The sequence below is a fragment of the Macaca mulatta genome, chromosome 7, assembly GCF_049350105.2.
Source record: "Macaca mulatta isolate MMU2019108-1 chromosome 7, T2T-MMU8v2.0, whole genome shotgun sequence".
Lineage (NCBI taxonomy): Eukaryota > Metazoa > Chordata > Mammalia > Primates > Cercopithecidae > Macaca > Macaca mulatta.
Genome location: NC_133412.1, coordinates 172,302,044 through 172,314,484, shown reverse-complemented (window position 1 = coordinate 172,314,484; position 12,441 = coordinate 172,302,044).

Genomic DNA, 12,441 nt, shown 5'->3' with positions numbered 1-12,441 from the left:
CCTGGAGCAAGGAGCTGTCTACTCTGTTAGCTCAGCTTCGAGTCTTCATGGATTTAATCCACCCCCACACTTGTGGACTGTTTGTGGCCTGTGGGCTTTGGTCTTGTCCCAGGTCCTGGTCTCCTGAGTCCCAGGTTTGGAAACTGGGCTTCTCTGCTGTGGTCCTTCCTGGTGACTCAGGTCATTCCAATCCTTTTACACTTTGCCCTTCCTTCTGTGGGTATAGGCTCTCCCTGCAGATATTGGATCCTGGCTCTTAGCAACCAGTGAATGGCAGACTATTTAGATGTTGCCTGCCTGTTCCCCGACCCTGTCCTTGGGTTCCTGTGACCCTGATCCTCTGTGAGGCAGGACATTTTATGGAATAGGCCATTCTGGGATGTAGAGGTCAATTCAAACTGTCATTTCTGGAGAACAGTGACTTCCGTTTGAAGGACCTTTGATTGGCCACAGTCCTCGCTACAGTGTCCTGCATTCACTCTGGTGTCTGACCATTTCCATTCCACCTGTGCCCTGCAGAAGTTACACAAGCTCCTTGGATGTCAACCAGCCTTTTGCCTTGGCTCAGATGTTAGATACATGCATGACAAGCTCACACATACTTCCTTAAATATGACCAGGTGTATTGGTTAGTATTAGTAATACTGGTTGCTGAAATAACCAATCCTTAAACCAGCTCTCAGGAGATATAAAAGCAAGATTTCTTGCTCATATCATCATCTGATGACTGTCAGAGGCCTCTCCTGGGCAGGTTATCTTCAAGTGGGGACTCAGGGATCCTGGTGTTTTCTACTGTATGACTACACTGCCTTGGATTCTTTTGCTTCCAGCCGTGTGGATTGGAGGGAAAGAGACAGTGGAAGGTAATATGGGACTTTTGGGGGACAAAGCTGAGAACTGATGTATATGACTCTTACACTCACATTCAGATGGCCAGAATTCAGTCACATGACCCAACCTGACTACAGTTGGGCTGGGAATTATGATCTCCCCATGCATCCTGGAAGAGGACATGGGATTGACGAGCCTCTAGATAATGATGGCCACAATCCATCTTTCTCATTGTCAAATCACTGTTTGACTCTTCGTCCTACACATAGAAGACACTCACCCCCTTCCCAAGGGGAGAAACCTCAAAAACCATCCAGTTTCCGTCCAGTCTCTACGTCTAGCTGAAAGTCCAGGATTTCTGAGTGCTACATCATCCTCTACATCTGGTCCAAATGTGGCTTCTCATGAACGAGCGACTTATGTACCACAGTGACAAGCTGCTTGTCCCCATACACTGAACATGAGGTGGTGGAACAAAGGCTGGGTCATTGCAATAAATACTTCCTTTAGGAAAAGGAATGAGTGGAAGACATTAGCAGCCCCTGATTCATAAAGGTCCCAGATCCTCAGCCTGGGTGTGCATTATGAAGGCTCTCTGCACCTGAATTCTGGGGACTGTCACTGATGAAGTTCTGGTCTTGGTCTCTGAGAGAAACCCCTGGGTCCGTGTCTCTGCAGCTCCTGCCTCCATCCCTTAGGGGAGTCCCCTTGTTCATTTCTCTCCTTAGCCACCTCTAAAGTTGTTGTTGGGGGCCTGCTCTTCTTGGAGGCTGAGCAGCCTTTGAAGGCTGCATTCTCCTTGAGGGGAGGTTGGGGGCTTAAATGTTTTTAATGCAAATCAATTATTTATTGCCTATGATAAGCTTTTATTCATATTTTTAAAAATTGAGTACAATTTAAGTATGGTAAAATTCACCTTTAGTGCATACTTCTGACATCTGACAAAGACTCATAATCATGTAACTGCTGCCACAGTTGAGAATTAGGATAGTTCCACCACCTTCCCAAATTTCCTGCATCTTGTTTGTCATCAACCCCTCCCCCAACTCTAGTTCCTAGCAACCTCTGATCTGTTTTGGAATCATACAGTACGTAGCCTTTGGGTCTAACTTCTTGCACCATGCATAATGCATTTGGGATTCATCCAAGTTGTTTCCCGTATCAATGAAACAGTTTCTTTATTTTTATTACCAAGTAATATTCTAAGTATATAGATGTCACCTCTTGAAGGACATTTGTGTTGTTTCTGTTTTTTTGGCTGCAAGTAGAATAAAGCTGCTGTGAATAAATAGAACATTCACATATAGGTTTTAAGTTTTCATTTCTTTTGGGTACATAGAAAATGGAATTACTAGGTCATATTGTAAGTGTATGTTTAATTTTATGAGAAACTGCCGGTGTTTTCCAAAGCAGCCGTACCGTTTTGCATGCCTACCAGCAATATATGGGAGTACCAGTTGCTTTCTGTCCTGTCAGCACTTGGTGTATGTCTTTTTTATTTTAGCCATTCTAATAAGTGTGCCATTGTATCTCATGGTAGCTTTAATTTGCATTTCCCTAATAATCGAGCATGTGTTTATTTGACCTTTATCAATCTTATTTGATGATCAATCTCTTCAAATCTTTTGCCCATTTTGTTATTGAGTTGTTTTCTTATTTGGGGTTGTGAGAGTTCTTTATATACTTTGAACACAAGTCCTTTCTCTGTTATGTGATTTGCAAATACTTTCTCCTAGTCTTTTGGCTTGTCTTTTACTGTTTTTTTCTTTCCTTCTTTCCTTTTTTTGTTTTGTTTTTGTTTTTGTTTTTGAGACAGAGTCTCGCTCTGTCACCCAAGCTGGAGTGCAGTGGCACAATCTCGGCTCACTGCAACCTCCACTTCCTGGGTTCAAGCGATTTTCCTGCCTCAGTCTCCCAAGTAGCTGGGATTACAGGCGACTGCCATATCTCCTGACTAATTTTTGTACTTTTAGTAGAGATGGGATTTTGTCATGTTGGCCAGGCTGGTCTCAAACTCCTGACCTCAGGTGATCCGCCTGCCTTGGCCTCCCAAAGTGTTGAGATTACGTGCGCGAGCCTCTGCACCTGGCCTGTCTTTTACTGTTTCTTAACAGTGACGTTTAGAGAGCAGATGCTTTCACTTTGATGAAGTCTAATTTATCAATTTCTTTCTTAAAGATTGCAATTTGTGATGCTGTATCTAAGAAATCTTTACCTAAGCCAAGGTCACAAAGTGTTTCTCCTGTTTTCTTCTAGAACAAAATGTGTTTTAAATCTTGAATAGTGAAAGGCTTTAGAATTCAGACTTCTGGTTTCTTTAGATGCATATCCCTTAAGAATTTAGTAAGCTTCTGATCAATTTGCCTGGCTCCATTCTGTGTACTGGTAGCCACACCCAAAGTCCCTTTTGAGGTGTAGTTCTCAGATGGGTTTCATTTCTTTGCTTTCTCTCCCCTGCCTTTCTCTCTCTCTTTCGATTTACTGGTGTTTCCTTGGAGTTAAAAGACTTGAATAGAAATGCCACACCCTTAATCTGAATCTTTGCTTCAAGTTCCTTTACCCAACTCAGAAGATTTCCTAGGCCTTTGCCCTTCAAACCTTTTAAAATCCCATTTCTGACTCCTGGGGACTTGAAGCATTTGGCTTTTCTAACCTGGCAGAATCCCAAATTTCTGGACTCTCTATTCTCCTTCTATTCTGCTTGCAAACTGGTCAAATCTTTCCTCAGTTTATCTCTTTCTTTAATAGTTTTCCAGAGGCACTCAAATGCAGCTGATACACGCAGATTATCAATGCTGTGTTTTCCAACCGCTTCTCTAGAGCTGTAAGTTCAGTAGCCACAAGTTCTGCCTGCCACATAATCACAGGCAACAGTCTTAGAAAGTGCCTTTCCCTGGATAACTTAAATGTCTAGCCATCTATCCTGCAAAATCTGTTTCCTCACCTCCTGACACTTGACTGATAATCTGATGACATCTGTTTTAGAATATAAAGAAATCTGCACCCCTCTTTTGTCTCCTTGTTCTGTTAATCAGGATAAGAAACAGTAGTTGCTATAACAAACAATCCAGCATTTCAGTGCCTTAACAAAAGCTGACTTTTGACTTGTGTTAGAGTCCATTGAGTTTCCTCTGAGTACTGACTGGGCTCCTTCCACAGTGCAGCTCCCCTATGTCCAGAGCCTTTTACCTTCAGCCACAAGGACAGAGGAAGCAGAGAGAGCATGAAGTAGTCTGTAGAGTGGATTGGAGCAGGACTTGACAGGTGCCTGTGTGTCCACTCCCGTTCCATTGGCCAGAACCGAGGCACACGGCCCTAACGTCACTGCAAGCAACACTGGAAAGTGTCGTCTTCCTGTGTGTCCAAGAAGACAGGAGTGGTGAGAATCTCGCTGGATCTGTCCTAGAACTTTTTCTTTGACAAAGAGATGGGGGTTCTCCCCTGAGTTAGATCTCTCCTGGCTCTTTTAAGGATTGTGTATTGAGTAAAACCTCAGCACCTTTTTAAAATCCATCTGTCCAGTGATTTATTGGTAAGCAATTCAAACTGCTAGGCATAGTGTTTGGAAGCGGGAGGTGGGAGGGGAAGGGGGTGGTCCTAACATGTAGTAAGTGGCTTCTATGTTTCTAACACTTGAAGTGATTATTTATTTATTTATTTGTTTTTGAGATGGCGTCTTACTCTATTGCCTAGGCTGAAGTGTAGTGGCGTGATCTTGTCTCACTGCAACCTCTGCCTCCCAGGTTCAAGTGATTCTCCTGCCTCAACCTCCTGAGTAGCTGGGACTACAGGTACCTACCACCATGGCCAACTAATTTTTGCATTTTTAGTACAGACAGAGTTTAACTTGTTGGCCAGGCTAGTCTTGAACTGCTGACCTCAGGTGATCTGCCTGCCTCAGCCTCCCAAAGTGCTGAAATTACAGGTGTGAGCCACCACACCTGGCCTGGAATGATTATTTAATCCCCACAGTGATAGAGATACCTGTTTTATCCCCCTTGGACAGATGAGTGAACTGGTTCAGAAAGGCGATTGTGCTCAAGGTCATAGAGCTAATAACCTGATCAATCACAATTAAATCCTACATTCATTCTACATGATTAACTTATGTTTGTACCACAAGGAGGTTTATATCATCTAATTATAGTCTGGTGGGGGAGACAGACATCAAAATCCAGTGAGACAAGAGGACATGGTATTGTGAGAGTACTGGCCACCATAACTGGGGGTGGAGGAGACTGGGAAATCTACGGGGAAGGACATTTGAGCTGGGCTTCTGCAGAATAGCCAGAAGCTCACCAGATGGTGGAAGACAAGGTACTTGCTACCTATGGTTTCCCATGGCCTCTGCTCCAGGCTAGGCCCTACAAGGGGGGACCTCCCTAAAGTTTCAGTTTGGGGTTCTTATTTTAATTTACGGTGCCTGTGATACAGGGTTCTGGGAAGAAGAACTAAAGGAAATTGCTGTTTTGAGCTGGCTAGGCTGTGTCCCCAGTAGGTGCAGATATTCTGATAAGGTGTGGTGATCGTGACCTCACAGAGCCGCTCTGCTAGGAGATAAGGGCAGATGAGTCGCAGAAAGAGCTTCCTGTCATGGGCTGATTGGCTGGCAGGGCGGATCTGTAGCTGCGGCTGGGCCAGCCCTGCAGAGGCCGCTGACTGGGTCAGTGAAGTGCTGAGGCTGCACTTCTTGCTCTACCCTCCATGGCTGCGTTCTGGGTCACCTCGTCCATGGAGGACCCCTTTGAGACATGCGGAGGCAAAGGAGAGAACAGTGTTTTGGGGGATCCTTAGAGCTGGTTTCAGACTTGCTTATGTTATTAGTTAGCTATGCGGTTGCAGCAAAGCCACCTCTCTTCTCTGAGCATCCTTCTCCCATCTATAAAATGGAATTATCAGTTCCAGCTTCAAAGGACTGTTGGTGGCGTTCAGCAGTCGGTGAACCTGGAGTTCCTACGAGGGCACCGGGTGTAGAATAGATGCTCAATCAAAGGTGGCTACGTTGTGTCATTGCCATATGGGTTGTGATTGTCCCATCACTCATTATCCTGGTCTGATTTTGGCTTCTGCCCTCTGGAGAATCTTGAGTTCTGTAGCCTTGCACCAAGCTCTGGGATTTCAGCTATAATTAGTCTTATACATAGTGCCACGCCTGGAACTTCCAGGCTAGGAGAAGAGACTGGGCTTAACAATTGATCAACCCCATAGGCCACGAATGGGGTGAGCTCTGTGGAAGTAAAGCCTGTGGGTGGAGAGGTGGCCTATGGGGTCTCACCCAGACCAGCGAGAGAGGTTCCGCCAGGAGCCTTCAGCCTGGTAAACAGCAGGGCAGGGCTGTGACTCCGATCTTGCTCTGCCTGACTCTGAAGATGCCGTGTTCTTTGGTAGCTATGCAGTGAGGTCACCATGCTCTAGGAACCAACATTTGTCCTATTTGGTGTCACCTCAGTCCTTTGGGTTCAGTCCTCAAAATAGGTAAGTGTCAGAAGTCATCCCTTTCCTTTTTGGTTTGTTGAAATGCTGCAGGCTTTTTGCTCTTCCTCCCTCCCTCCTCCTTCTTTCCTTCATTCCTTCTTTCTTTCTTTCTTCTTTCATTCCCTTTCTTCTTTCCTCCTCTCCTCCTTCCCTTTCTTCCCTTCTTCCCTCGCTTCCTTTTGATGCTGCTTCACAAGGTGAAACTGTGTCCCTGTGAGCACACGATCTGTACGTGTTGCTGGAGCATTGTACTTGAGCTCCGATATCATCCCTCCTCTGTGTGCACCATGAAAACCAATTTGCTACCTAGAGGAGTCCAGACACCTCAAATGTCAAAGGAAGCTTCTCTTTCTGTCTCTGTCTCTTCCCTCTTCTGTGGGAGGGGCCACAGCTTGAGGAAAGGGCCCATTTATGGGGGCCAAGGAATCATTCAAGGGAGCCAGGGAATCAATTTTTACTCATCTACTAAGGAGCTGCTCCAGGCCTGGCCCAGGGCCCTGCTAGAAAGAACATTCCAATACAGGCTGACAGGCTGTAGAAATTAACGCGCAATACAATGAGGGGTGGTTATTCACATAGGTTGGGAACAATAACAAAAAATGGGGGAATATTAATTGGTGTGCCATGTTCATAAAATGAAGAGCGGGGGGGAGAGCTTGAAATGACGGGGACATAACAGTAACAAGATGATTCCTAACAGGAAACATTAAACATACATACAGTGGCAGCGAATTGGATACGTTCACAACAGATTTCCTACTAACACAAATTGGCTGTTAGCCTCTTTACAAACAGCTGAGGGAAGCTGGCATCTTGATTTGAACTAAGTGGAGAATTTTAACCTGTTAGGGAATGTGGGGTGCTAAAAACCATCTTTCATCCCCTGATAGCTGATATATTATTTTGTAAATTCTGAAAAAAGCAAACTAAGAAGACAGTTCTAAGTTTCTGGCTTCTGGATTCCAATGTTCCTCTCATCTTACTCTCTCATGACACACATGCGATTTCCCCTTCTGTAGCACTTCCTGCAAAAACTTACGTGTTTATTTATTTGGTGTGATGTCTGTATCTCCAGCTAAGCTGTAGATTACAGTGTTTTTGCCAAGACATTCTAGGAGTTGGGTGTTTGCTCTACCTTGGAACCTTTGAGATCTCCTGTTCTTACTAAATGCTGCCTTGTAGCACCATAGCCCAATCCCAGAAGAAACAATTCTGGTATCACATCTGGACCCAACTCCTCATTTTGCTCTATAGCAATTCTCAGTGTGACCTTGGGCAAGGCACTCTACCTCTCTGCATTTCAGATTCCTAGTCTGCATGATGGAAGTAAGAATTGGGTGAGATAGGGTGGCACAGGATATAGTAGAATCCAGGTTTCCGGACCTCACGCCAACACGCTGTTCCCCACAATCGAATCTTCTACACTGGTGGCTTCCAAAGGGGGTAGATGTACTTGCAGGGAGTTAACACTGAAGACAAGGAAAATACACTAGAACTTTTATTTATGGTTAACTCAGCTCAGTATAAATAGCAACACATGCTTAACAATACATGTGTTTAATTTACAAAGAAGTGTATACCTAGGAAGTCCGTGCTCGAACATTCTGTCTCTGCTTTGAAATAGCTCACAAACTATGCCTAGATGACAGAAGCTCAGCAGTTTACGTGTCTACCACCTTTTGTTTTAACCACTTTAAGTAGGAATAATTTCCACTTAGAGGGAGACAGTGGAATACAATGTAGCATTTTCTGTGAAATTCTGGGCTCCGGTTGGGAATATCAGCTAGTACCACTCTAGAATACTGTGTGACTTTTACATGGGGCTACTATTTTTCAGTGACACTAAATGGCCCCAGACCTCAGTTCCTTTTCAGGTTTCCTGTCTGCTTTTTGTAGTCGTTCTATCTCTTTCTCAAGCTACTGCATAAAGGTAAGAGCCTAAGAGGAATTTTGGAGGATTTGGGATTCCGGGTTCAGGTTGGCCACTAGTTTACCAGGTAAGCTTGGGAAGATCCTTTTTCTTCCCTGAGTTCTGGGTTCCTGGTTTGTAAAATGAGTGGATTGGTCCAGGTCGTCATCTCTGGTCCCTTCTAGCCCAGTGATGCTGTCACACTGAAAGATGTTGGCCAACATATCCTTCAGCATCCCTCCTTCTTCCCCCTCCCTGAAATCTATTGCGGCTTGGAAAGAAAAAACATATACAAGAAGTTGCCTTAGGTATTTATGCATGGAAAAAAAAGAAAATAAGCAAGATTATTACAAAAGAGCCAAAGTAAGATTTAAGAGAGAGTTGGAGGGCCTCTCCCTGGGACAAGTACATGAAGGCTCATGTATACTTGTTTTTTTTTTTTTTTTTTTTTTTTGAGACAGAGCCCCACTCTGTCACCCAGGTTGGAGTGCAGTGCCGAGATCTGGGCTCACTGCAGCCTCCACCTCCTGGGTTCAAGAGATTCTCATGCCTCAGCCTCCTGAGTAGGTGGGATTACAGGCACCTGCCACCACATCTGGCTAATTTTTGTATTTTTAGTAGAGACAGGGTTTCACCATGTTGACCAGGCTGGTCTCAAACTCCTAACCTCAAGTGATCTGCCTGCCTTGGCCTCCCAGAGTGCTGTGATTACAGGCATGAGACACCGTGCCTGGCCCACGCAGGTGTTTTGTTTGTTTTCCAGTTTTTTCGTTGTGTTAACATACACCTAACACAGAATTAGCCATCTTAACCATTTCTCAGCATGCTGTTAATGGCATTAAATACATCCATAATCCTGTGCAAGCATCTCCACCATTCGCCCCCAGGACTCTTCACTGGAAAGTCTATCCCCATTAAACACTAACTCCCCATTCCCCTCCCCCCAGCCCTGGCAACCTCCATTCTACTTTCTGGCTCTATAAATTTGACTACTGCAGGTACCTCATGTAAGTGGAATCATATGGCATTTGTCCTTTTTTTTTTCTTTTTGAGACAAAGTCTTGCTCTGTCATCCAGGCTTGAGTGCAGTGGCACAATTTCAGCTCACTGCAATCTCTGGCTGCCAGGTTCAAGCAATTCTCAGCCTCCCAAGTAACTGGGATTACAGACATATACCACCAAGGCTGGCTAATTTTTGTATTTTTAGTAGAGACAGGGTTTCACCATGTTGGCCAGGCTGGTCTTGATCTCTTGACCTCAGGTGATCTGCCTACCTTGGCCTCCCAAAGTGCTGAGATTACAAGATGTAAGCCACCAAAACTGGACAACACTTGTCCTTTTGTGACTGGATTATTTCAGTCAGCATAATGTCTTCACGGTTCATCCATGTTGTAACATATGTCAGAAGTTCTCTCCTCTGTAACGCTGAATAATATCACATGGTATGGATAGACCTCAGTTTGTTTATCCATTCCTCTATTAGTGGACACTTGCGCTGCTTCCATGCTTTAGCTATCGTGAATAATTCTGATGTACAGAAATGCTGAATATAGCTGTACAAATATCTCTTCAAGAAAGTGTTTTCAATTCTTTTGGATCTATACCCTGTCTTAGTTCATTTGGGCTGCTTTGGATCAGGTAATTTATAAACAATAGGAATTTGTTGTTCACAATTCTGGAGGCTGGGAAGTCCAATATCAAGGTACCAGCAGATTCAGTTTCTGGTGAGGGCCTGTTTCTGATAGATGGCACTTTCTGGCTGTGTCTTCACAGGATGGAAGGGATAAAAAGGTTCCTTTAGTCTCTTTTATGAGGGCACTAATCCCATTCATTAGAGTGGAGCCCTCTTGACCTAATCACCTCCCAAAAGCCCCACCTCTTAGTACCATCACATTGGAGATTAGGTTCCAGCATATACATTTTGAGGGGACACACACTCAGACAGTAGTATAGCCAGAAGTGGAACTGCTGAAATACATGGTGTATTAGTCTGTTCTGGCATTACGATAAAGAACTACCTGAGACTGAGTGATTTATAAAGAAAAGAGGTTTAATTGGCTCACAGTTCCACGGGCTGTACAGGAAGCATGGCTGGGGAGGCCTCAGGAAACTTACAATCATGGTGGAAGGTGAAGAGAAAGGAGGCATATCTTTTTTTTTTTTTTTTGATAGAGTCTCGCTTTATCGCCCAGGCTGGAGTGCAGTGCCAATCTTGGCTCACTGCAACCTCTGCCTCCTGGGTTCAAGCGATGCTCCTGCCTCGGCGTCCCAAGTAGCTGGGACTACAGGTGCATGCCTCCATGCCTGGCTAATTTTTTGTATTTTAAGTAGAGACGGGGTTTCACTGTGTTAGCCAGGATGGTCTTGATCTCCTGACTTTGTGATCTGCCCACCTTGGCCTCCCAAAGTGCTGGGATTACAGGTGTGAGCCACTGTGCCCGGCCGGAAGGAGGCATATCTTACATGGCTGAAGCTGGAGGAGGACAGTGGCGGCGGGAGGTGCTACACACCTTTAAACAACCAGATAGCGTGAGAACTCACTCACTATCATGAGAACAGGAAGGAAGAAATTTGCCCGTATGATCCAGTCACCTCCCACCAGACCCCTCCTCCAACACTGAGGATTACAATTTGACATGAGACTTGGACGGGGACACAAATCCATATCACAAGGTAATTCTAGTATTTTATTTTTTGAAGGACTGACATACTATTTTATGCAGTGACTACACCATTTTACACTCCCACCAACAGTGCATAAGTGTTTCAATTTCTCGACATCCTTACCAACACTTTTTTTTTTAACTTAGTCTGCTTAAAAAATTACTGTTTTGAGATTTCTTTATGTATTCTGGTTATGGTTCTTTATTAGATATGCAATTTATAAATACATTCTCTCATTTTGTGGTTTGCCTTTTAAGTTTCCAAAGTGTCTTTTGAAGAACAGAAGTTCTTAGTTTTGATGAGCTCAATTATAATTTTTTTCCTTTAAGAATTGCGCTTCTGGTGTTGTATCTAGGAAATATTTGCTTAACCCTAGGTTACAAAGATTTTCTTCTATGTTTTATTCTAGAAGTTTTATAGTTCAATTTTTTACATTTAGTTTTATCATTCATTTTGGGTTAATTTTTTGTATATGGTGTGAGGTATGGATTGAAGTTCTTTTTTGGCATATAATTATTTAGTTGTTCTAGCACTATTTGTTGAAAAGATTGTCTTTCCTTCATTAAATTGTCTTAATATTTGTGTTGAAAAGCAATTGTTCGTATCTATGTGAGTTGATTTTTGAACTTTGATCTAGTTGTCTATTTTAGCACCAATACCATACTTTTTTGACCACAGTAGTTTTGTAATAAGTCTTGAAGTCAGTTAGTGTTAGTCACCCTACTATGTCCCTCTTTTTAAAAGTTGTTTTGGCTATTATAGGTCATTTGCATTTCCATACAAATTTTAACATTGGCCTTCTACAGAAAAGCTTGCTTGAATTTTGATTGAGATTACATTGCAGCTATAGATCAATTAGAAGAGATGTGGTATCTTAAAATTGTGAATCTTCTGGTTCATGATTATGAAAACTTCTTGTTTAACTTAGATCTTTCTTAGTTTTTCTCAGCAATATTTTGTAGTTTTCTGTATTCAGGTCTTCCACGTCTTTAGTTAAATTTATCCCCCTAAATGTTTCTTATTTTTTAATGCTACATAAATATTTTTTATTTCAATTTCTGGTTGTTTGTTTCCAGTCTATGGAAATATAACTGAATTTTATATTGATGTTATATTCTGCAGCCTTGCCATACTCACTTATTTAGTTTTAATCAATTTTTTTTGCATATTACATATAATTTTCTATATGGGCAATATGTCCATGAATAAAAACAGTTTTATGCTTTCTTTTTCAATAATTCCTTTTATTTCTTTTTCTTGCCTTACTGCACTGCCTAGAACTTCCAGTTCAATGGTGAATTGAAGTGGTGAGAGTGAACTTCTCTGACTTGCTTCTGAACTTAGGGTGGAAAAATTTAGTATTTTACCATTAAATATGCTATTAGCAAAAGATTCTGGACAATCATCCTTATCATATTGAGCAAGTTGTCTTGCATTCCTAGTTTGTTGAGTGTCTTTGTTTTTCTTTTTTTTTTTTAAATGATGGGTTCTTTTATTTATTCATTCACTATACATCTTCAGAAATGAATGCTTGATTTGGCCAAATGCTTTTTATATGTCTA